The 26,726-nt window shown below is 42.0% G+C and overlaps 1 long non-coding RNA gene across 1 annotated transcript; it reads left to right on the top strand.

Annotated features, from left to right (window-relative positions):
* Positions 1-74: 74 nt before the first annotated feature.
* LOC147584326 (uncharacterized) lies at positions 75-20,876 on the top strand. Its single transcript, XR_015248420.1, has 5 exons — positions 75-2,754; positions 3,841-3,920; positions 17,811-17,906; positions 19,041-19,133; positions 19,407-20,876. It is a non-coding gene; the product is annotated as an uncharacterized LOC147584326 (long non-coding RNA).
* The last annotated feature ends 5,850 nt before the right edge of the window (positions 20,877-26,726 follow it).

The following is a 26,726-nucleotide window of genomic DNA, read 5'->3' as shown; positions in this document are numbered from 1 at the left end:
TGGGGGAGGGTCAGAGAGAGGGAGACACAGAATCTGAAACAGGCTCCAGGCTCTGAGCTGGTAGCACAGAGCCCAACGTGGGGCTCGAACTCACGGACCGTGAGATCATGACCTGGGCCGAAGTCGGATGCTTAACTGACTGAGCCACCCAGGCGCCCCAAATTTTTTTAATGTTTATTTATTTTTGAGAGAGAGAGAGAGAGAGAGAGAGAGACAGAGCGCGAGTGGGGGAGGAGCAGAGAGAGAGGGAGATACAGAATCTGAAGCAGGCTCCAGGCCCCAAGCTGTCAGCACAGAGCTCGACATGGGGCTCAAACTCTTGAACTGTGAGATCATGACCTGAGCTGAAGTCAGACACTTAACCGACTGAGCCACCCAGGCGCCCCCTGAAATATCTTTAATATAAAGGTCATTTTATAATGAAATGTACTGGCATCCCATACACTGGGCTTGTTAACAAAATTTGAAAACCAAGCAGAAAGAAAACTACTGAATGAGGGTGCTAAAAACACCTAGGATTTAGCACAAATTTTGGCTCAGTAGATATTTTGGAATGAGTGAATACTTGAGCAAATGAATGAATTAATGCCCGAATTGATAAATGAGTGGATGGATGAATAAATGGTAGGAGAAAGACTGGCATGAGTGAATAAATGCGTGAATGGCTACAGTTCCTGGCTAGTTATATAACAAGACATCGGATTCCTTATTTCGTAGACAAGAAATTCTATGAAGTTGAACCCTTTTCTTTTTCACGGTTCCTTTAGCAACATAAGAATGAATGTAGTCACATCACTGCTTACAGTTTCTGGCTTTTAATTCTTACGATCCCCTTACGCTGAGTACAGAAAATGGTCTGAGGTAAGGAGGCAAGTATTTTACGTGGAACTTTGGACAACCTGCTTTTATTCCTCAGGGACAGTTTTCAAGCTACTCAACCTCGCTGCCCTAAAACGGGTGGACTGTGTGTGGCCCTTCTAACCCTGACAATCTGCATTCATTCATTTGTGGCATATTTTACTTCCAAGCTTATCACTGCGACAGAGCACACATTTTTTGAGAGGACAGCCCCTCCAGTGAACTGCCCAAGACGTTCTTTGGATATCCATGACTTAGTCTGCATTCCAAAAGGATGGGGCAGTTTTCTGGAAACAAAATGGTAGGTGAAATCTCTGGGAGAGAGTTACATGGTGTGTCCTCATTGGCACCTTCACTAAGTGAGTAAATGTTATCTGAAATTCTGGCCAAATTTGATGATCTAGGAAAGGCAGTATGCACAGTGGTTAAGGTCATTGACTCTGGAGGCAGACTTCTTAGAATCCCAGCTCTGCCATTTACTTGAGCAAGTTACATATAAGTCTCACTGCTCAGTTATCTTTTTATTTTTTTAATGTTTATTTATTTTTGAGAAAGAGAGAGAGAGAGAGAACGAGCGGGGGAGGGACAGACAGGGAGGGAGACACAGAATTCGAAGCAGGATCCAGGCTCTGAGCTGTCAGCACAGAGCCTGACATGGGGCTCGAACCCACAAACCGTGAGATCATGACCTTAGTCAAAGTCAGACACTTAACCGACTGAGCCACCCAGGCACCCCTCACTGCTCAGTTTTTAATCTGTAAAATTGGGGTAATAAAGGTACCTCCTTCCAATAAACATTTTTGTAAAGATTAAGTGGCTAAATGTATTTAAAGCCCAAGAACTAGGTCTTACACATGTTAGCTGCTACTTTTGTTATTTATTTCTTATAAGCAAATATGCCACCCTGGGTCCTCTATACTCTATGAGAGGTATTGGCTCTGTTCTCTGAAGGGTTTGTGCTGATTCATTGCCCTTTTTCATCCCAAAACATTTGTGAGGAAACTAGGTTTAATTTGGGTTATTGTCTGTGACTGGGAAGCAGAGTATAAAGTTACTGGTAACATTTGAGGGTGGATCATGTCAGGCCTTAACAGGTTCCCATGTGTTTCTCCTTATAGTTGACCCCTGTCTGTAGGTTCTGGTTGTGAAGGAGTCACCTCACAAATAATCTGTCTTGACTCTACCTTAGTGTGCAGCCCTCATCTCTGTGGTGTAATTTTCCTGCTCTTGGTTATCTCACTCTAGGTCTTGCCAGAACCTCCTCTCAGCCTCCCCTCCTAGCCCTACCTCTTCCCCAATACTAATTAGGTGACTCAGGCTCTGATACTGATCACTGAATTCCCAAATTCCTCTTGCCTCCATGCTTGACATTCTGAGCATTTGTTCTCCTAAGTTTTACTTCCGCTGAGCCTGTCCTATCCTCTGGACACTTTTCTACCTCCTGCCTTTTTTGCCTACTGTTGTTGGCATACATTGGTCGCCAATGACAATGGACTTTCAACCAGTATCTAAAGCAGCATATCTTCTTCACCTCCAACCTCTTCCTGGTACTGTTGCTTCATTTAGGAGAGGGCAGAAATGCTGTGTGTTCACCAAAACTCACCACAAGTTTCTTCTACCCCCTAAATATACAGCGAGGCCATATTTCCCAGTCTCCCTTATAGTTAGGTTTGGTCATGGGGCTGAATTTTGCTTGAAGGAACGTGGGTAGAAATGATGTCCAAGCCTCATGAGATCCTCTATGCCCTCTCTCTCCTCCGCTACCTCCTGGCAAGATAGCAAGATGCTAACAGAGGGATCCAAGACTATGCAAGAAGACAGAGCCATAGGATGCAAGGACCCCGGATTTCTGAGTGACCACGTGGAAGGCTGCCTATTGACCAGGAATTGGACTTGGTGTGAATGAGAAGTTAATTTTTATTTTTTATTTTTTTTTTTTTTAATATATGAAATTTATTGTCAAATTGGAGAAGTTAATTTTTATTATGTTAAGTTACTGAGATGATGATGATGATGACGATGATGATGATTTGGGTATAGCATTGAGCGTTCCCATAGTTCACACAAGGGGCTTGCCTCAATGTAACTCTCAGCTCTTCCCTAATTTTCCTGTCAGATTTTGTTGCAACTCTCCAGACAGACCTGATCTCATTGTCTTCCAGAGAAAAGTACCTTGAATGCGCATCCTTGATCTCATAAACACCAACATTTAACTGAAACGTATCTAACTGTATCGAACTTTTCCATATTCCTTAAAGAATCTTCTAAGAACACTGATTCTCAGATTTGAAAATTGGAAAATTTGACAGAAACTACAGAACATTTCCTAGGGAAAAAAGCCCAATATACATACGAACACACCTAAATTTCTGAGAATTTACGGGACCCTGAAGCCCACCCAAAGTTTCAGGATAAGAAAGAATCCCTGCTTCAAGAGTAAATAATGCCTAAAAGTAATTTCTAAACCAGTCTTCTCAAACCGGACTGCCCTCTCTTCAATATAAGTTAAAAACATTCATTGGTTAATCCAGGTGCAAAATAAGTCCATAATGGCACCTTAATGTTTCTGCTTTTATACTTAACTTTCTAATTTTTTTAAACGTTTGTTCATTTTTGAGAGAGAGAGAGAGAGTGTGTGTGTGTGTGTGTGAGCAGGGGCAGGGCAGAGAGAGGGGAAGACACAGAATCCAAAGCAGTCTCCAGGCTCTGAGCTGCCACCACAGAGCCCGACTTGGTGCTCAAACCCACCGACCATGTAATCATGACCTGAGCCCAATTCGGATGCTTAACCGACTGAGCCACCCAGGCGCCCCTTGTATTTGACTTTCTAATTTTGCCTTTTACTACATGAGTTTTTATGCCCTCTACGTAGTTTTTTCTCAGGGAGGAAATACATTTGACACAGGACAATTTTTTGTAACAAAGATTGTTCCAGAGTCTTTTCTCTCAACTTCAATTTTTCTTTTCTTGCTATTTTAATAGGTGGGCGGTGTTGCCAGAGTTTGCCTGCAAAGTGGAATCTTTTGAAAGAAAAATAAAGATTTGATGGACAAGATTAATTGGTAAGCAGTTTGTGTGCTTAACACCTGATAGAGAATTGTGGCTAGGAGCGCCTGTTATAAGATAATCACATGAAATTATATCTGAATACACTCTTATCTGTTCAGTGTAGTATTTCAGAAGAGAGATATGCCTTTGTATGTTCAAATAAGCAGATTGAATGGCTTCAGTTCTAATGGGTCATTTGTAATGATTACCACCCATTTATCTCTTTGCATTTAAATGATTTTTCTTTGTGTGCTAAGACAAACAATGCAGAAGCAGAGAGGCAAAAGAGGAAATACCAGTAAGAGAAAGAAGGCTTGATTTGAGCGTTTGAAAACATCATGAAAACCGAGGTCTCCAAATTGGACTCTGAGCTTTGTTTTTAGTAGCAACAGTGTATTCAATGCCTCTGCAGCTGAAAAAAATTGAAAATGAGAAGCGTTTTGTGCTGTAAGGGGAAGACATAAAGTCACTACTAGGACATACAGCTGGATAGGCTAGAGAGAACCTCCATCTTTTTTTTTTTTTTTTTAATTTTTTTAACGTTTATTTATTTTTGAGACAAAGAGAGACAGAGCATGAACGGGGGAGGGGCAGAGAGAGGGAGACACAGAATCGGAAGCAGGCTCCAGGCTCTGAGCCATCAGCCCAGAGTCCGACGCGGGGCTCGAACTCATCACGGACGGTGAGATCATGCCCTGAGCTGAAGTCGGACGCTTAACCGACTGAGCCACCCAGGCGCCCCGAGAACCTCCATCTTTGTAATTAGATGCGTTATTAGATACAGGGCTTTTGTAGTAAGAAAATGGACCCCTCTCTGCTGACTTCCCTCCCCTCTCCAGGTTTATAAAGTTTAAGAAAGTGTGTCCTATGTTATAAATGGTTCGGATGTAATCAAGCGGACTAAAGCACAAGCCCATATGATGGCTAACTATGTGGTATGATTGGAGGGACAGCAAAAGACACACTTTACTGAGAATATCACCAAAATTTGTACCCTTAAGATCCTTCTCCTTCTGTTCTTTAGGATGTGTTTTTAATTAAGCAAGTAATTCCTGAGTTCTTTATTTCTTCAAAAGATTCAAACCATGTAGAGGTAATTAATGACATAACTTAAAATTAGTAATGAATGTGACCGTGTAAGGTATTACTAAGCATTATATCATGACATAGAATTGGCAGGTAACTATGAATAAAGGAGAGTGTGTGGGTGGGATTAAGAGTGTGAGATGCTGAGAGAAGGGGAAGGACTCAGACGCCCCACTAAGGCTCTGGGGGGGGGGGGGGGAAGCCAGCAAGGAACTGATGACACCACTAGCTGACTGAGAATCTGTAGAGGGAAGCAAAAGAGAGCTTGCTGGGGAGTTGGGGGTGTTGTCAAAGACAAATTTAGTACACTTCCTTAGATTTGCCTAGGACCAGCTCGGAGTGCAATCTCGCCTCTGTAGAACGGACGGACCAGAGACACAGCTTTAGAAACAAGTTCTAGTCTTGCGAGTGCAGGCATTGGAACGGGGAGTGGGGGAAAGGAAGCCAGACTTAAGAACCAGACCTGAGGCTGAGTTCTAATTCAACCACTAATCACCCACAGGCCCTCGAGCAAGTCAATTTCCCTCTCCCAGTGTCAGCTTCCTCACGCGCAAAGTACAAACAGGAGCACCTACCTCTTTCATTAGATCGCTTCTCTAAGTGTCAAGCAGCGTTCTAGGCCCATGGCTGACACTGTGAGTGTACCTTTCCCCGAAAAGTTGTTTATGAATTAAGGCTTGGGTAATATAATTTCATCTCACGTGCTGTAAGCAAGTGTGCTATTTAAAGGAAATAAGAGGTGGGCCTTTTAAGTGATGAGAATTTATATGGTAAAAAGAAAACAGCTGATTGTTTTTGTAACATTAAATTGTTATATACATTTTTTTTCTTAGAATGGCCTTCCTAGCATGCCTGGGTGGCTCAGTCAGTTCAGCATCTGACCTTTGCTTTGGGCTCATGATCTCACGGTTGTGAAATCAAACCCCTGCATCACCCTGCCCCACACCCACTGTGGAGCCTGCTTCAGATTCTCTTTCCCTCTCCCTCTGTCCCTCCGCTGCTTATGGGCTCACTCTCCGTCTCTCCGTCTCTCTCTCTCTCTCTCTCTCTCTCTCTCTCTCTCAAGAGAAGGGGGATACCTGGGTGGCTCCATCAATTAAGCGACCAACTCTTCTTATCAGCTTAGTGTTATGCCCAGAATTCATGATCCCCAAAGACCACTAGGGAGCCGAGTCCGATGCAAAAGCAAAGAGCCTTTATTCGAGCTAGCTCGAGCTCAATCCCCTACCTGCACCGACGCAGCGGTGAGATACCAGGGAAAGAGAGCGAGTTTCAAAAGGACAAAGGTTTTATTGGGGCCTGGGGGCAGTTGGTGAGGTAATGGCTATGGCCTCAGCCGATTGGCTGGGGAAGGGTCCTGGGGAAGGGTCCGAGTCCTGTTAGGCAGGTGAGGGGGGGTTACTCAAGGGGAGGAGGTGTGGTCAAGATGAAGGACACAGAACAAGATGGAGTCGGCTGGCGTAGGCCCGCCCTTTCACTTAGGTCATGATATCTCAGTTAGTGAGATGGAACCCCACGCTGGGTTCTGTGCTGGCAGCACAGAGCCTGCTTAGGATTTTCCCTCTCCCTCTCTGCCTGCCTCCCCCCCACTTGTGTGCATGTTTGCTCACATGTGCACACACTCACTCTCTCTGTCAAAATAAATGACATTAAAAAAAAATGGCCTCGGGGCGCCTGGGTGGCGCAGTCGGTTAAGCGTCCGACTTCAGCCAGGTCACGATCTCGCGGTCCGTGAGTTTGAGCCCCACGTCGGGCTCTGGGCTGATGGCTCAGAGCCTGGAGCCTGTTTCCGATTCTGTGTCTCCCTCTCTCTCTGCCCCTCCCCCGTTCATGCTCTGTCTCTCTCTGTCCCAAAAATAAATAAACGTTGAAAAAAAAAAAAAAATTAAAAAAAAAAAAATGGCCTTCCTGCTATAGTATTTACTCATCAATTTATTTAAATGGGATAGTTCATTTGCAGGGTTCATAAAGTTTGCCATCTGCTCAGTGAAAGCCAATCTTCCTCCCCCCCTGGGGGGGGGGGACAAGGAAGGACAGCCCCCTGTCCTGTCCTTACTTATTAATAGGAATCTCTCCAATTCTTCCCTCTCTTGGCCTTCCTAGTGAAAAACAACTTGGTTACATTGAGTGCCCCTTAAGGGATATGGAGATGTCAACACCAGGGTAAAGGTAGGAAGGGGTGAGGTAGAGTATACCTTTCTATAAGGCTATAGGCTTAGAAACAAAACAAAGAAACAAAAAAAAACCTCTCTAAGATGGACAAGCATTAAGAAAATGTTTGGCTTTGTTATTAATTTTAAGTAATAACAAAAGCTAATATTTATATAATACTTAATATGTACTTTGCACCCTTCTACAAACTTCCAACGAGTTAGAACATTTGAACCTATCTCCATTTTTGGATGGAGAAACTGAAGCAGAAAGAAATAAAAGTAAGTGGCCTCAAATCACATAGAAAGCAATAAAGTCAGAATTCAGATTCCGATGATCTGACATCAAAGCTTGACCACCATATTACTGCACCACTGTGCTCGAAACTGTTACTAGAACAAAGTATGGAGGCACCTGGGTGGCTCAGTTGGTTATGCGTCTGACTTCAGCTCAGGTCATGATCTCCTGGTTCGTGAGTTAGTGCCCCATGTGGAACTCTGTCCCCACAGAGCCCACTTAGGATCCCCTATCCCCCTCTTCCTGTCCTTCCCCCACAGGCTCACATACTCTCTCGCCAAAATAAAAAATAAATAAATAAACATTAAATTAAAAAAAAAAGAAAAAGAACAAAGTCTGAGACACTGCTTTCACAGACAGTTTCTGCCCACATAGCAGTGACTTGGAAAACTTTCTGGTCCTTATTCCTTTATCGAAACACAGCGTTCAAAGTGATTTGAGGGCATTTGTCTGAAGATATTATAACCAATTAGTCCCAATTCCAATTCTCAGAGTAGCCAAATGGAACAGCTAATATTTTGTGTCAACTTGGCTAGGTCATGGTACCCTGATATCTGATCAAATACTTGTCAGGATGTAGCTGTGAAAGTATTTATTATATGAGATGAACATTTAAATCAGTAGACTTTGAGTAAAGCAGACAACTCTCCATACTGTGGTGGGCGTTGTCAAATCAGTTGAAGGTCCTAAGAGAAATAAGCTGGAGGTCCTCTGAGGAAGAGGGAACCTGTTGGTTCTGTTTTTCTGGAGAATGCCAACACACTAAATACTACTAACTTTTTTCTCTTAAAAATTTTCTCTTGTACTCAAGCCATGATGTGCTGTAAGCAAAGCTGTTGCCAAATCACTGTTTGTCAATGAAGGGTCTGAAGTAATTATGTCTTTTCTTTCTCCACATAGTCCCATGTGACTGGCCAGTCACAATCAAACTGACTTTCAAATACAGGAGCGCAAAAGGGCAAAGGAATAGATGCCAACAGACTCATTAGCACCTTTCCCATATCACCCCGGTCTACTTACTTGAGAGGCAGATGTTGACAATGGCAAAGGCCAAAGTTCTCACCCAAATAAGCTATCTCTGAAAAGGAAATCCAAAATAATAATGGTTGTGAGACGCCTTATCCCATTTTTTTAAAAACAACTTTTTTTAATGTCTATTTGTTTTTGAGAGAGAGAGAGAGACAGACAGAGCACAAGTGGGGGAGGGGAAGAGAGAGAAGGAGACACAGAATCTGAAGCAGGCTCCAGGCTCCCACCTGTCAGCACAGAGCCTGACTCGAGGCTTGAACTCACAAACCATGAGATCATGACCCGAGCCAGAGTCAGACACTCAACTGACTGAGCCACCCAGGCACCCCAAGCTTTATTTCATCTTTAGGAGGAACTGTAGAAAGAGCAGCCAACAGTTACACAGTTAAGATTGTGCCTACATAAATTCCAGGCAATATTCTAATTGTAACCCATGCTGATTAAATGTTATCACTTCACATTCATGATTAACGAAAGTTTTCTGGCTGTTGTCAAATCTTAAGTGACAAGCTTTTAACTTACTTCATTTCTTATCGATGAAACCCATTTGGAAGACTCATTCAAAGCAATGTCTTTAACTGGAAAGGACTCCCTCATGCATGAATGAACAATGTGTTTCCTCAGGTCCCTAATGAAATGTGCTCTGTTTAGGATTGCAGAAACATCTGGAATGTATGTGATAAGACAAGAGGGGAACATTATGGGGGGAAACTCAGAAGGTTCATTTGTTTTAACGTAGGAGATGAAGAAAAGAGACAGTAAAATATAAAACTCACTAGATGGGTTTGATAGCAGCTGGGACAAGCTGAGAAAAATCTGTTCCGAAAGAAGTCAGGAGACCTGCATGTAGAATGAGATGCACTGTGTATTAGGCATTTTGTTTCTCCTTGTTATAAAAGACTAATATTCTCAGATACTCTGCAGATTTTTAAAAATAGTTCTCGTGAAAATGACTCTCTCAAAAAGTGATGTCTATAAAGATGCTATGAGGAACTGATTACTTCTATTAATTAAATGAATGTGGGTGAACAAAACTAATAATTCAGGAGAACCCTTCTGTTATGAGGGATTTGTGTCCCACACCCGCAGATTCATATGTTGAATCCTCGTCCCCAGTGTGATGGTACTTTGAGGTGGGGCTTTTGGGAAGTGATTGGGATTAGTGCCCTTATAAAAGATGCTTGCGAAAGCTTCTGGCCCCTTCTGCTGCATGAGGTCACAGTGAGAAGATGGCTCTCATCAGATACTGAATCTCCTGGAGCCATGCTCTTGGATTTCCTAGCCTCCAGCACTCTGAGATACAGATGTTTATTGTTTATAAGCCACCCAATTTATGGCCTTTTTGTTGTAGCAACCTGCACAGACTAACTCTCCCAAGCCTGATTCATCTGCTCATTCCCTTAGTCATTGTGTAAAGCACCTCATTTCCTGATTTCACTTCTTTACATAGGTAGATTTTAATCTACATGATACTCAGATCTTTGCTCTAATACATTCTTTTAGTCTCAGAATTTACTTCATTTCTATGCAACAATAAATCTCACATGTACTCAGTGTTTATTACATACTAACCCCTGTGAAATGGTTTACGTTCACATAGTATCTCATTTAATCTTGCAACAGTCCAAAGAGGAGGTAGTACGATTATCCTCATTTTACCAGTTAAGAAACTGAGGCAGAAAGAGGTTCAGTCATTTACCCAAGGTTATACAGCTGCCCATCCATAATGGGAAACAATTCACATTGCTTTGTCAAGGTTAATCCGTGGCCACAGTGACTCATCCTATTCCTAATTATCAATCATTCTTTTATACTACAGGTTTTATGCCCCATCTCTTCTCCTCTTTACAATCGATCCTGTTCCGTCCTCTCTTCCCCCAAATTAAAAAAGTACAAAGTCTGGGAAACAAATATCTAGATAATTGAAGGGTTTGCTTTCATTATTTGGTTTTAATGGAAAGCTCAGGGTCCTTTCCCTCATTTTTCATTTCATTTTAATTTTAAGAGCCGGTCTTTGGTATTCCATATGTCTGCTAGGAATAAAGGCAAGTCCTTCAAACTGGGTGTTTTGCCTGTCAAAACATTTTCATAATGATCCTTGGGCTAAGGTTAGATAAGAAATCCAGCGCTGTGATGAATAAGAAGCAACAGTATCACACTCTGTCCTGGCTGAAGGACATAAAACTTGCTTTTGAGCTTTTCTTTGGCAGTTTGCAGGCAGTATTTCTAGAACAAAAGCCTCCTCCATTTGGTGCTGCAGACCATGGTGCCTGATTCACTGATGGAGTCTCTGAGCTGACTGGGTGAGCCAGAGTCCGAGGGACATGTCTCTGAAAACTAGACAGGGCACAAGAAAATCCTGGGGACCCAATACCTGGCACAGCTTGGAAACTTATTTTTATGATAAACTGAGCCTAAATTGCCAAGGCTTCCTCTTATTGCAGAAAACAGTGACAATTTTCCACTTAAAAAAAAATCTTACCAGGCCACCAAGGCTACTGAAAAGGAGTGGTGCCTCAGAAGAGAAACCCTTCGTAGGCAGCTGCTGGTGATGTTATTATTTAAAGAAAATTTATACTTGGCAATGCTTCTTAAACTTTAACGTGAATGTGAATCTCCTGGGGATCTTATCAAAGATCAGATTCTGATTCTGGGGTGGGGTCAGAGATTTTGCATTTCTAACAACTGCCAGATGATGCTGATGTTACTGGTCCACGAACTTCAAGGATATACAGACCTGCATAGAGAAAGGAGATTACCTTTCAGTGTGGCTAGCCCACGGTTGGTCTATTTGTTTTTTATTTTCTTGAAGGCTTGTGCTGAATAATAAAGTCTACTTCGCTTTCTTTCCACCTTGTCACTTGTGTTTGGAGCAACACAATGCAAGGGCAAGCTGGAACTTGTGAACAGCAGACACATTAATAAAAGAAAGCTCCAGAGGGAGAACCCACGACCAGCCTGTTGCCATGACGCCAGGTTAATGACACTGCGCTGGAAGAGTGATTCTCCCTGGACTAGGGATCAAGTGACACCATCTTAATTGCCCATGGAAAAGACTGCCCCTTTTCTAGCAAACAATTATTTCCTGATCAATACCCCTGTCTTGTTAAATACACTTTCTGACCATTTATAACTAAACATCTGATACACTTTCCCGGAGAAGGAGAACACCTTCTCAGTTACCGCTACTCACCAACAGCCCCGACCCACAGAGCACACAAAAGCTTCTACGGGTAGCCAGTCTCAATTGTTTGAAACTCCTCATTATTTGTTATGCTTCAGTGACTTTTGACTATAGATGGAGAGATAAGAAGGGCCCACAACTTCCCTTCTAGCAACTTGTTTTATGCTTACGGTTAAAGCCTCAGCTTGGGGGAAGGAAAGTGGATTGTCTCAAGCCCTCTCTGGAGGCATCGCCTTACCTCGGCTGCTGCCCCTCGCCAGTCCTCATCACCCTACTCGCTTCGCATTTGGTTGTGGCCCAGAGGACTCATGGACTGCTGTCCCACCTGACACCGGATGAGATACGGGTTAGGAGAGCAGTGCATCTCTCACTTCCCCTTTTGGTTCTCTATTTTACTTCCCCCCATAACATCATCACACTGCACTGAAAATTTTATTAATGAGTGTCCTGGGTTGAATAGTGTCCCCTGAATTAATATCTACCAAGTACCTCACAGTGGAATCTTGCTTGGAAATAGAGTCTTTGTAGAAATAATTAGTTAAGACGAGGTCACAGTCAGCATGAGCCCCAAATCCAATCGCTGTGTCCTTATAAGAGGAAAGGGCACACACGTACTCCCAGAAGAGGGCCATGTGACAATGGAGGCAGAAATTGGATGCCATCCAAGGAATTCCAAAGATTGCCAGCAACTACCAGAAGTGAGGGAAGGACAAGGAAGGATTCTCCACCAGAACCTTTAGAGCTGTTGGTATGGCCAATAACTTGATTTCAGAGTCCTAGCCTCCAGAATGATGAGAGAATAAATTTCTATTGTTCAAAACCCCCCAGTTTATGGTACTTCATCACAGCACCCATAGGAAAATAATGAGTGAGGGAAATCAAAGGAGTTAAAAGGTATGCTGGAAAGAATTTAAAACTGTGGGGAAATTTGACTTACAGTCTAAAGAAAAAGGCTCTGGGAATTAAGCCCTCCATAGAGTTGCATTTCCTCACTTTGCTAATGGTTCAAGTCTGGGCTTTCCACGGGAACATCTTCTTCAAACCTCTACAGTTCAAATCCCATCCACCTCTTGGGAAATCTCACAAACAATCATTTGGGATTGGTTTGCCAATTTTAAGCCCAATACCAGAAGCAGAAGCAGATGCCGCAGCCATAACCAGCTCCCACAATTGTATAACGTCTAATCCCTATGTACAACTCATGGTGGTTCTGTTTCTCCTATTGAATGGTAATCAATCCAGAATTTTCGTACCAGATATGAGGTGTCCTGGTTACCTAGTGCTGTGTAACAAAACATCCCAACACTTTTTCTTAAGGGAGAATTATTGTTTTTTAAATGTTTACTTATTGGGGCACCTGGGTGGCTCAGTTGGTTGAGTGTCCAACTCAGCTCAGGTCATGATCTCACAGCTCATGAGTTCAAGCCCTGCATTAGGCTCTGTGCTGACAGTTCAGAGCCTGGAGCCTGCTTTGGATTCTGTGTCTCCCTCTTTCTCTGCCCCTAACCCACTCACATTCTGTCTCTGTCTCTCTCAAAAATAAATAAGCATTAAAAAAATTTAAATGTTTATTTATTTATTTTGAGAGAGAGAGAGAGAGAGAGAGAGAGAATGAGCATGAGAGGGGTAGAGAGAGAGGGAGAGAGAGAATTCCAAGCAGGCTCTGCGCTGTCAGCACAGAGCCCAACATGGAGCTCAATTCCACAAACTGTGAGATGATGACTTGAGCAGAAATCAAGAGTCAGACGATTAACCGACTGAGCCACCCAGGTGCCCCAACATCCCAACACTTATTGGCTTAAAACAGTAATAGTCATTTTATTAAATCTCATTATTACTGGGGGTTGGGTATTTGGCAAGTACTTAGTGTGGTAGTTCTGTCTTGGTCCTTACTTTTCAACTTCTGCTAATGGTCTACTCAACACCCTTCTGGTTCTGGCCACCAATGCCAATGGCAAATGCCACTTGTTTTAGGGTTTTGTTATGGCAGCATTCAACTTCCAGGTACCAAATCTTCTTCTGGTATCTATTACTGACTTAAAAATCACCCCAAGACATCAATAATTATTTCATTATCTCTCATAGTTTCTGTGTATGAAGGATTTGGGAAGGACCCAACTACCAGGTTCTGGCTCAGGGTTTTCATGTGGTTGCAATCAGATGATGGCTGGAACTGGAAGAGCAGGGAAATGGAGCAGCTGGGGGCTGGCCAAGCATCTCTCTCTTTACCTGTAGTCCCAGGGCCTCTCCATACGGTCTCTGCATGGACCACCTGAGAGCATTGTGGCCTTTTGGCAGCGAGCCATTCATATTGTGGGTGAAGTCTTTGACAGCAAGGGGCCCAGTGAATAAGGCAACACATTTAATGACTTAGCTTCTTTCCTTCTTTCTTTCTTTCTTTCTTTCTTTCTTTCTTTCTTTCTCTCGTGAGAGAAATGAATTTATTTCAAAAAACAGATGTTGAGGTGTTCAGACAAAAGCTTTCATGGGTACTTAGAATTATAGCATGTACATGGGAGTGTTTGCTTTCTTTTTTTTATTATTTTTTTAAAATTTATATCCAAGTTAGTTAGCATATAGTGCAACAATGATTTCAGGAGTAGATTCCTTAATGCCCCTTACCCATTTAGCCCATCCTCCCTTCAAACCCCTCCAGTAACCCTCTGTTCTCCATATTTTAGAGTCTCTTATGTTTTTGTCCCCCTCCCTGTTTTTATATTATTTTCGCTTTCCTTCCCTTATGTTCATCTGTTTTGTCTCCTAAAGTCCTCATATGAGTGGAGTCATATGATATTTGTCTTTCTACAACTGAGTAATTTCACTTAGCATAATACCCTCTAGTTCCATCCACGTAGTTGCAAATGGCAAGATTTCATTCTTTTTGATTGCCAAGTAATGCTCCATTGTATATACATACCACATCTTCTTTATCCATTCATCCATCGATGGACATTTGGGCCCTTTCCATACTTTGGCCATTGTCAATAGTGCTGCTATAAACATGGGGGTGCATGTGCCCCTTCGAAACAGCATATGTATCCCTTGGATAAATACCTAGCAGTGCAATTGCTGGATCGTAGTGTAGTTCTATTTTTAGTTTTTTGAGGAACCTCCATACTGTATTCCAGAGTGACTGTACCAGCTTGCATTCCCACCAGCAATGCAAAAGAGATTCTGTTTCTCTGTATCCTTGCCAACATCTGTTGTTGCCTGAGTTGTTAATGTTAGCCATTCTGACAGGTGTGAGGTAGTATCTCATTGTAGTTTTGATTTGTATTTCCCTGATGATGACTGATGTTGAGCATTTTTTCATATGTTGATTGGCCATCTGGATATCTTCTTTGGAAAAGTGTCTATTCATGCCTTTTGCCCATTTCTTCCCTGGATTTTTTGTGTTTTGGGTGTTGAGTTTGATAAGTTCTTTATAGATTTTGAATACTAACCCTGTATCTGATATGTCATTTGCAAATATCTTCTCCTATTCTGTCAGTTGCCTTTTAGTTTTGCTGATTGTTTCCTTCCCTGTGCAGAAGCTTTTTATTTTTATGAGATCCCAATAGTTCGTTTTTGCTTTTGTTTCCCTTGCCTCTGGAGACGTGTTGAGTAAGATGTTGCTGTGGCCAAGATCAAAGAGGTTTTTTCCTGCTTTCTCCTCGAAGATTTTGATGGCTTCTTGTCTTAGATTTCGGTCTTTTATCCATTTTGAGTTTATTTTTGTGTATGGTGTAAGAAAGTGGTCCAGATTCATTTTTCTGCATGTCGCTGTTCAGTTTTCCCAGCACCACTTGCTGAAGAGACTATCTTTATTCCATTGGATATTCTTTCCTGCTTTGTCACAGATTAGTTGGCCATACGTTTGTGGGTCCATTTCTGCGTTCTGTATTCTGTTCTACTGATCTAAGTGTCTGTTTTTGTGCCAGTACCATACTGTCTTGATGATTACACCTTTGTAATACAGCTTGAAGTCTGTGACTTAGCTTATTTTTGTCTTAAGAATATAATGTCTTCTCTTCCTTCTCCAAAGATATTAATAATACCTTTTTTCCTTGTTAGTTTTCATCTCCTTCCATAGTTTGTTTCCTCCAAAATTTTTTGTTTGCTCTCTTTCATAAGTGTCATTATTATTTTTTTTAATTTTACTTGAGAGAGAAAGCGAGAGAGTGGGAGTGAGCAGGAGAGAGGGGCAGAGGGAGAGAGAGAATCTCAAGCAGGCTCCATGCTCAGCACGGAGCCTGACACAGGGCTCAATCCCACAATCCTGGTATCATGACCTAAGCTGAAATCAAGAGTCAAATGCTCAACTGCCTGAGTACCCCTATTTTTTTAATCATAAATGTCATCATTTTAATTGGTATCCATTTTATTAATGCTGAGGTTAAACCTTTAAAAGCTGTTGGGGCTCCTGGGTCGTTCAGTTGATTAAGTGTCCAACTTTGGCTCAGGTCATGATCTCATGGTTTGTGAGTTTGAGCCCCATGTTGAGCTCTGTTCTGATAGCTTAGCATCTGGAGCCTGCTTTGGATTCTGCATCTCCCTGTCTCTCTGCCTCTCCCATGCTCACACTCTGTCTCTGTCTCTCAAAAATAAATAAACATTGGGAAAAAAATTAAAAGCTGTTTATTGATCACATGCATTTTTATCTTTTTTGAATTGCCTTTTCATTTCATTTCTTTCTTTTCTCTTTCCTTCCTTCCTTCCTTCCTTCCTTCCTTCCTTCCTTCCTTCCTTCTTTCTTTTGTCAGAGAGAGAGAGGGAGAGAACACAAGCATGGGAGGGGCAGGGAGAGGGGCAGAGAAAGAGAATCCCAAGCAGGGTCCACACCAAGCACAGAGCCCAACTCAGAACTCTCTCCTATAGACGTGATATCATGACCTGAGCTAAAACCAAGAGTTGGACACTGAACTAATAGAGCCACCCAGGTGCCCCAACCTTTTCATTTCTTTTGCCCATTTCCCTATTGTGGTGATTGTCTTTTTTTAAGGTTTTAAAGAAGTCTTTATATGCTAATGACACTGTTTGCCATTTATACTGTACATATTATTCTCCCATTAGTTGTCATATTTTCCAAGCTAAAAAGTAGGATAAATGCTATGAAAAAGGATTTTTCCTGATTTTTAAATGTATATATATTTAAAGATTTATAACAATCTATAAAAATAAATTACAGTTACAATTTAATAATTCACCTTTAAAGAAAATAATAAAAACTCCTGAAATTAGAACTGTTCCTGAAGATCCATACCTGTTAAATAATGGTTTTCATTTCTGCTTGCACATCAGAATCACTTGGGGAACTTTCAAAAGTACTGATGCCTGGGTCCTAGCCATACCAAAGATTGGTCTGGAGATGCTAATGTGCAGCCAGCAGTGAAAATCTTTGCTATATGTAATCAGTACTCTTGATCAGAGCTGGCTTCCTGTGGGTCAAGATTCCTTCCAGAGAACTGGGGGCTGAGCATGGCTCTTGGGTCTTATCCTTCCTGGGTTCTTCTGAGCAGCCTCTTTATTGATAGGTTACAAAAAGTCCATTTGCTCATATGCACCTCCTCATCCTCTTTTGTCACTAGCTGCCTGAAATTCTCAATATCATGGTCAGTCCTTAAGGTTTCTTCTCTTAAGATGTCCTGTTGCTTGAGAGTTGAACACACTGGTTACCTAGTTCCTTGTTACCCAAAGTGGTGTTCTGGACCAGCAGGCCCCCAGCTCTAACCCCAGACCTAATGAATCAGAGTCTGCATTTAAATCAAATTCCCAGATGATTCATATGCACATTAAAGCTTGAGAAAGACAAATCCACAGGCAATTGTCCACAAGGATATAAACTACAGTAGGGCAGGGACCTTGTCTATCTTGTCCACTGCTGTGCTTTCAGACCTACAATTACATATGTTGAATGAATGGATTTGCTTATTAAAGGAAGTTAAACATGTGCTATAATATGAGTCATATAATATGTGTCAACAAAGCTTTCTTTGGGTGCCACTGTGATAGGCAGAATCATATTGTGGATATATTTTGTTCAATGTAGCATAATATTTATATATGCTATATTAGTATGACTTGAGTTGTACTAGGTATAGTGACTTATTACTACTATTTGTATTTTTTTTTAACACTTCCTAAAGGACTTTCATGTGTCTTTATTTATTCTCTACAGTGTGCAAGGACTCAACTCTGTGAACCAAGAGAACATGGGTATCTTCACTTAATACAAGGGCAAACACAAGATTGAAAGATTTGTGCAAGATTGCTAGTGAGTTACTGCCAAAGTAGAATTTGTACTTGAAACTCCCAAGTTTTCAGACTACTGGCTAACCACCTCTCATGGAATGTATCTAGAACTCAGCATTGTGTAATGCTAATGATGTTCAAACTTCTATACCAAGAACATGAAAGAATTGTAATATCGGTAATAAAACTTTTTCATTTAAAGGCATTCCCCCTAGTTTTATATACTAATATGTTTGGATTTAAGTAACTAATTAAAGTCTACAGTAAAACCCCAAAATGAAGATTGACAATACACACCTGTAAGGATTTCATGAAGTAAACTTGAAATAAAATTGTATTGGGTATTCATCAGAAAACTAACATGAAATTGCTTTGCCTTTTATAGCTCTATATCTTTATGAACTGGGAAGAGAACACATTCTATTTTGTGGAACTGTCACTTTATTTTTTGCCTCAGAAAATAACCCTTCATTCCTTTTTGATGACACCCAGAATAATCTCTGATCATATAATTTATTTCTCAGTTCACCAGAGGATATTTGTAGCGAAGTGAACTTCAGAGATGGATGTTTAGGATAATGTTATGACGTTAGAGGCAAAGTAGATAAGAGGCATTTGGAAGGAATTCATGACAATGTGATAATCTTTTATAAATGATTCCTTCCTCGCCTATTTTTAGATAGAAATGCCATTAGATGCATTCAATTATCTTCAACAGACTCTATTGTTTAAACCCAAGAATAAGAACTGCTTTTTAGTTGTCTTCATGTCCCTCAGAATTTTGTATGTGACACTGCCTTGTATTTAAGAGGAGTTCCACAAATATTTGTTTAATTGGTTTACTCACCTGTACTGTGAAACCCCATGTTTATGTTCTTTAGATGTAGAACCCCCAAAACCTAAAGTAATCATGATAAACACTAAACTTAATCCAGGTTCTTAAAACTATCCTCAAATAGCTTAAAATGGGGGTGTTTTTAAACTGTAAATTTAACTTCTACAAATCTGCCCTTAGAGTGAACACCATATATGGCATTCCAGCATCATTTTCTCCCTAGAGCTTTCTTCATCCCTCTACCCTTGGTCAAAGTAGAAAGACAATTTTGGACATGGTGAGTGGGTCGTGCACCACAGATCTGGATATGTTTTATTCTAGAAATGAGTGACAAACGTAAGCAAAGTTTTACCTGAAGAGACCTGGAAAGAAAAAACAATGAAACAATGTCCTCCATATATTGAGAACATGTAAGTATTGGGTGCTATACTGAATTCTTCTTGAAAAATTTTTTTAAATTTTAATTTGAGAGAGAGCTCATTTGTGCATGTGGGGTGGGGGGGGGGGAGAGAATCTTAAGCAGACTCCATGGAGCCTGATGTGGGGCTTGATCCCATGACCCTGGGATCATGACCTGAGCCAAAATCAAGAGTTGGATGTTCAACTGAGTGAGGCACCCAGGTGCCCCATACTGAATCCTTTATAAAAGACAAACTCCACTATTACTGCCTTCTATTTACAGATAAGGATGGATGGGGAAGCTGAGACAAAGAACTTTTGAGTAACTCTTCTGAGCTAGTGAGTGGCAAGACTGGGATTTGAACTCAGGCTGTATGACTCCAGACTCATCACTCTCTATGGTATGCTGCCTCTCCAAAATGATTGTTAAAGTTTCTTTTTCTTGTATAATGAATTAAGACCTTTTCCACACCCATTTAGAACTGATTTGTCCTGCATCCCATCCCTCTTTCACTGGATAAGCTTATTCATAAAACCTATCATTAAAAACCCACACCCTAAAATGAGCATGATAGGCAAACAGTTTAAGGGATTCCAGTAGCAATTAGCTTTCCCCAAATAGCACATTTTTTTTAGCAAGGACTCAGAAAAGCCAAGGAAGTCGTGCTAAATCACCATGATATTAGTGGGCCAAGATGTTTCTGAACAAATGGGATGCTCTAAGGGTACCCATGCAAATGGTTTCTCTCTTTGGACTACATGATGACTAATGTTCCTTCCCTGCCTATACCACCTATCTTGGCTTATCACTGTTTCTGGGGGACGTGGGGAGGACATGTAACTCCCCAGGCCTCCATGATATTCATCTACAATTCTGGGCAGCTCTTGAAGAAAGTGTGAAGGACTAAAAGGCCAATAAAGTAAAACACATATATGTAGTGGCAAAGCAAGACACAACTGATAGAAAATAATGCAAAGAAATTTCATGAAGCTCAAATAAATGGACAAACGATATAGGCATTTGTTGGTCCTCCTTGGTGTGACAAATGAAACAGGCATTAACATGGAGGACAAAGCCCATTGTAGCTCTTTGTCAATGATCCGGTAGAGTACTGGCTTCTACTCCTGACCAGAGATCACCCTTTTCTATACAACAAATACTTGTAGAGTACCTACTATGTGCTGGACACTTTCTAGAAATTGGAATTATGTCTTAGTTCATTTGGGCTGCTATAAGAAAAATGCCAGAAGCCAAATAGCTTATAAGCCACAAAAATTTATTTCTCATGTTCCAGAGGCTAGAAAGTTGAAGATCAAGCACTGGCTGATTCCATATCTGGTGAGGTCCACTTCCTGGTTTATGGATGACCTTCTTTTCATTATAACCTCACATGGTGGAAGGGGTGAGCTAGCTCCCAGGGTCTCTTTTATAAGGCCACTAATGCCAAACATGAGGGCTCTGCCCTCATGACCTAATCACCTCCTGAAGGCCCCCACCTCCCACTACCATCACCTTGAAGGTTAAGATTTCAACATATGAATGTAGGGGGGCACAAACATTTAGTCTGTAGTGGTATAAACAGAACTAACAAAGAGTTCATATTCTTTTTATCTTTCTTTTTCACATTCATTTTAAAAGGAGCCACTGTTCTTTTTGTTCAGATGTTTCTTTATATTTTTAGTCCTCTTAGTGGGTAAAATGTGGCAGATTGCATAAAATAGAGCAACAAAGGTATTAAACCCCAAATGGCCCAAATCCCTGACCGTTAATAGCACAGGAGACATCTGAGATTGCATGAGTGTGAGGTAAGGCCCCGAGGCATCGCATGGGCCAACTTCTGCATTAGTACTGCTTCAGGTTTGGGGCGCGTGGGTGGCTCAGTGGTTTGGTCGTCTGACTTCGGCTCAGGTCATGATCTCGCGGTCCGTGAGTTCGAGCCCCGTATCGGGCTCTGGGCTGACAGCTCAGAGCCTGGAGCCTGTTTCCGATTCTGTGTCTCCCTCTCTCTCTGACCCAGGGGAGGGTCATGCTCTGTCTCTGTCTCAAAAATAAATAAAACGTTAAAAAAAAAAAAAAAAGTACTGCTTCAGGTTCAGCTTGGGAGCTTTTTTTCTTCTTGAGACAAAATGGCTGATGAATGTGAATTTTTTTAAAAAAATGGCCTAAGATGTTGTAAGTCCAAGTTGAAGAACAAAACGCCAACTCACCTCAGCAGGTGGAGGCTGAGATTCCTCCTGATGCTCCTCCTGAAGTAATTGCCCATTAGCTGCTTCCCCGCTCCCATTCTTGCCCCATCCTGTCCTCCTCATCATGTCCTTTCTCTTTCTGCTGTGAAAGCTCAGTGTACTAGAGCCTGCAGACAACAAATAGGCCTCCAGACCCCCCAGCCACACAAGTCCGTGGCACAGTGGGCAGGAAACACTCAGTGGCAATTGCTGTTGGGAATCACTGGCTGAGTTTAACAGGTGTGGATCCTTCTCCTGCTACAGTGATGCTCTTGTTTGTCAAAGACTACAGTCTTGTCCTTGGCACCTTTGGTCTCTGTACTCACACACTTCGGACCAGCAAAACTGCAGCCTGACTTGTTAAGCATCGCTGAACTTGGAAGAAAACTGCTGGGGACACTGATTATTTCACAGTATGTACAATGAATAGGAGGTAAAGTTACTCTTTAGGTTATTGCTGTCCTCCCTTTTCCTCAATGTACTGTCTTCAATGTCACTGTCCTGTAATGTCACCGTCCCTTAAGAGTGAGACCCCCTGTGGGCTTCGTCACCGTCTCCCCTGCCTTCCTAGCCAAGTTCTGGGAAGGAGCTTCTCCAGAGTGCTTGCAAAGTGTGGGGCTGACCCAGTCCTAACACCTAGAAATTATGCACCCAGCAACTCTTCCACCTGCCTGCCCCACACCCCAGGGCAGGGGACAACGGTGTTTGGAATGGAGGGATGGGCATGGGAAAGTTCTCTTGCTTTTAGAATTAAGGAGTGATGCAGCCGGTCCACCGCCTACAGGGTATGACTCAGTGGAAGAAAGTGTAATGCTTCCCTCTCATGCTGCTCTCCTCAGAGCTGTCTGCCATCACCCAGGGCAGTAAGCAGCACCGGGTCCCCAAATTCCTCCTTGACCTCTGCTTAAATCCATCATCTCACATGTCATTCCTTAGGATCCCCTTCCATGTGACAACAGTGGGGAGTGGGTCTTAAGTGGCCCACCTTTGAATTTATTATGGGAATGGTTGTCAGCAAAACAGCCAAAGGGATCTGTACTTCCTTATTTGGATGACTGTCAGGAATTAGGATTCCAAGATGTAGACCACAACACAGCTGTGGGTCGGAAATGACAAACACGTCCCTGAAGAGGCTGTTCCGCATTAGGTAGTCTGAAAGAATCTTGTTTGAGCTGGAAGGCCAGCCTGGATGTTTACTTTGAGAAAAAGAAACATCTGATACATTCAGGGAGTCATAAGGCAAGTTTGTTTTTCAGCATGGTCTATCTGGTACTAGGAGTCGTTTAAGCCAGTTTCTCAGTCATCTCTAGAGGTGGATTCTGAGGTTCCTCTACAGGCTATTTTGATTCAGCAAGTCTGAGTTAGGACCCAGGAATATGCATTGCTCACAAACTGCCCAGCTCCTCTTTCCCCTCTCCTGGTGATTGTTATCATTATGGAAGTGGAGAAAATATTTATTTAAAACAGTGATTCTTAAACTGTAGTCCCTCCCCACCCCGAAAGACCAGAAGGGCTTGTGAAGACACCCCTTCCCCCTTAGAGTTCCTGATTTTGTAGATCTGGCCGGGGCCTGAGTATTTGCATTTGTAACAGGTTCTCAGGTGACGCTGATGTTGCTGTGCCAGAGACCACACCCTTTGAGAAGCACTGATTAAAACAACACAGTTACCCTGTGCGAATCCTTTGCATCGGAAACCCTTTTACTACTCTGCTAGGCCTGAGGGGTGGGCTGGATGTTTGTGGATCAGACAGTTCAGGAGTTGTACTACATTTGGAAATGCACTCAGCAGCAACTTCTGGAGTTCATGGCCCTCTCACTACTGCTGCCTCCCATAAGCAGTCTGAACCAAGCAAAACCTGGCTGTAGCTTCCCAGAGCTGGGGTAGAAGCAGGAGTCTAGCTGTTGTCTGAGCATTTTCCGCCTGTGTATTTTCTTTATTCCGCTGACCTCTGGATGGGTCACTCTTTGCCTGACTGTTACCAACATCATCATTTTTGTGTTGCCAGCACTTGTCAGGTGTTCTCAACAGCATCTCATTTGCGGTATAAGAAAAGGTTTTGGGGCACCTGGCTGGCTCGGTTGGTTATGCCTCTGGCTCTTGATTTTGGCTCAGATCGTGATCTCATGTTTGGTGAGATCAAGTCCCACGTCAGGCTCTGCACTGACAGCATGGAGCCTGCTTGGGATTCTCTCTCTCCTACCCCCTCTAGCTCCGCTCCTCCCCCACTCACATTCTCCCTCTCCCTCTCAAAATAAATAAACATTTTTTTAAGAGGAAAAAAAAAGGAAAAGATGGTTTAATAAAAGAGTTAGCTTTTAATAAGAAAGTCCCGACTTGCCAAAACCACCGTGGCATAATCCCCCCTGAAGGCACAGCAGCAAATACATTTTATTTATTTATTTATTTAAAATAATTTTTTTAATGTTTATTCATTTTTGAGAGACAGAGAGAGACAGAGCATGAGCAGGGGAGGAGCAGAGAGAGAGGGAGACACAGAATCTGAAGCAGGCTCCAGGCTCTGGGCTGTCAGTATAGAGCCCAGCATGGGGCTTGAACTCATAGACTGTGAGATCATGACCTGAGCCTCAGTCAGACGCTTAGCTGACTGGGCCACCCAGGCACCCCCTTACCATTTGGGTTTTGAGTTTGAATGAACTCTTAAGAAAATAAACTCAACTTGGGGTGTCTGGCTGACTCAGTCAGTAAAGCATGCATCTCTTAATTTCAGGGTGGTGAGTTCAAGCCTCATGTGAGGTGTGGAACCCACTTAAAAGTAAATACATAGGGGCACCTGGGTGGCGCGGTCGGTTAAGCGTCCGACTTCAGCCAGGTCACGATCTCGCGGTCCGGGAGTTCGAGCCCCGTGTCAGGCTCTGGGCTGATGGCTCAGAGCCTGGAGCCTGTTTCCGATTCTGTGTCTCCCTCTCTCTCTGCCCCTCCCCCGTTCATGCTCTCTCTCTCTGTCCCAAAAATAAATAAATGTTGAAAAAAAAATTTAAAAAAAAAGTAAATACATAAATAAAAGAAAGAAAGAAAGAAAGAAAGAAAGAAAGAAAGAAAGAAAAAGAAAATACATTCATCTAAAAAATGACAAAAACAAAACCTTTAACATTTTACCATAGCACTGACTGGCATAAACATTAATCTAGCTTCCTGTTTTTCTTTATTTTGTTTATTTTTGAATATGGAATACTTACACTGTTCAAAAAGCTTGAATATGCAAAATCAGAAATGATACTGATTTTTTTTTTTTACAGAATGTTTCTGATTCTCATCCCCCTTTTGACTGAATTCTTACTCTCCATCCCTATGGCTAATCATTTTTATTAGTTTCTAGTATATCCTTTTAGAACTTTTTATGCCTCCCTCACCACCCCCACACTGCTGCATTTCACTTCTCAGCCCATTTACAGTTTCTTGGGTATGCTTTCAGAAGTGTTTTATGTGTATCCAGAATATATACTCATAGGTGCAAAAATTACTTTTGGCTCTCCCAGAAATGGACTCTTAAACGAGTTTATCAGGAATTACTTGATCAGTACTAGTTAGTTAATCTGCCTCATAGACTCCCTGCTGTCCCCTAAAGGAAAGTAACCTTGCAATAACCAACCTACTTTGTTGTTTGTTCCCCCTTCCTTCTGCCTATAAAATCCTTTCATTTTGTACAGCTCCTAGGAGCTCCTTTCTATCTGCTAGATCGGGTGCTGCCTGATTCATGAATCACTCAATAAAGCCAATAAGATCTTTAAAATTTACTCAGATGAATTTCTTTTTTTTAGTAGGGCTTTAAGATGATTTGTATGAACTGATGCAAAGGATGAATTGAAGCGGATTAGCAGGTTTTGCTATAATCCCGAGCCAGGGTGTAAGAACCTGATTAAAATTGTGGCAATGAGGGGTACCTGGGTGGCTCAGTTGGTTGGGCAGCCGACTTCAGCTCAGGTCATGATCTCACGGTTCATGGGTTCAAGCCCCACATCGGGCTCTGTGCTGACAGCTCAGAGCCTGGAGTCTGTTTCAGGTTCTGTGTCTTCCTCTCTCTCTGCCCCTCCCCTGCTCACTCTCTGTGTCTCTCTGTCTCTCAATAATAAATAAACATTAAAAAATTAAAAAAAAAAAAAACCATGGGAATGAGAATGGAAAGCAAGGGGTTAGAGAAAATTGGGTACCTTACATGGCAAAAGAAACTTTGTGGATGTGGTTAAGGTTAAGGACCTTGAATGGGAGAATATCCTGTGTTGTTCAGGTAAGCCCAGTGCAATCAGTGAGTCCTTAAAAACAGAGTTGCTTTCCTGGTTGTGGAGAGAGGGAGATGTGATTATGGAAGAATACAATCTTGCAGTGCTGCTGGCTTTGAAGAGGGAAGAAGGGGGCCACCAAGCCAAGGGGTGAGGAAGGCTTTTAGAAGTTGGAAAAAGCAAGGAAATAGATCGTTCCCTTGAGTCTCCAGAAAGGAATACAGCCCCGTTGACACTTTCAGTCTGGTGAGATGCATGCTGGACTTCTAACCTACAGAACTGTAACATCCTACATTTTTTTAAATGAAGTATAACTGACATACAACATCATATTAGTTTCAAGTGTACAACATAATGATTCTATGTGTGTATATATTGTGAAATGATCACCACAATAAGTCTAGTTAACATCTGTCACCATACAGTTACAGAAAATTTTTTGTGATGAGAACTTTCAAGATTTACTCTCTCAGCAACTTTGAAATATGAAATATGCCATGCTGCATATGACATCCCTGTGACTTACTTATTTTATAACTGCAAGTTTGTATCCTTTGACCCCGTTACCCATCTCACCACCCCCAAGCCTCACCTCTGTCAACCACCCATCTGTTCTCTGTATCTATGAGTTTGGGTTGTTGTTGCTGTTTTTGGATTCCACATGTAAGTGAGAACATACCATTTGTGTTGTTTTAGACCATTAAGTTTGTGGTAATTTGTTACAGCACCAATAGAAAACTAATATATGGGATAAATGACTGTGTACATTATAAGGTATTTCTCTTTGCCAAAAGTCCTCCCACCTCTGTATAAATCATGTTCAGTAGTGACTCCAGATATGTTCCCAGGTTAGCCCACTGCCTAAAATGCCCTCTCCATTCCCTTTTATCTATTTACTTATTATTTATTTATTTATAAATGTTTATCTATTTTTGAGAAAGAGAGCACACAGGGGAGGGGCAGAGAGAGAGATGGAGACAGAGTTTCCGAAGCGGGGTCTACACTGACAACAGAGAGCCCAATGCGGGTCTCGAACTCACAGGCCATGAGATCATGACCTGAGCTGAAGTCAGACACTGAACCAATTGAACAACCCGGGCACCCCATATGTTTATTTAGTTTTTAAAAAGATTTTTTATTTT

The sequence above is a fragment of the Puma concolor genome, chromosome A1, assembly GCF_028749965.1.
Source record: "Puma concolor isolate L17-30 chromosome A1, mPumCon1.1.hap2, whole genome shotgun sequence".
Classification (NCBI taxonomy): Eukaryota; Metazoa; Chordata; class Mammalia; order Carnivora; family Felidae; genus Puma; species Puma concolor.
This window is presented reverse-complemented; position numbering and strand designations above follow the sequence as displayed.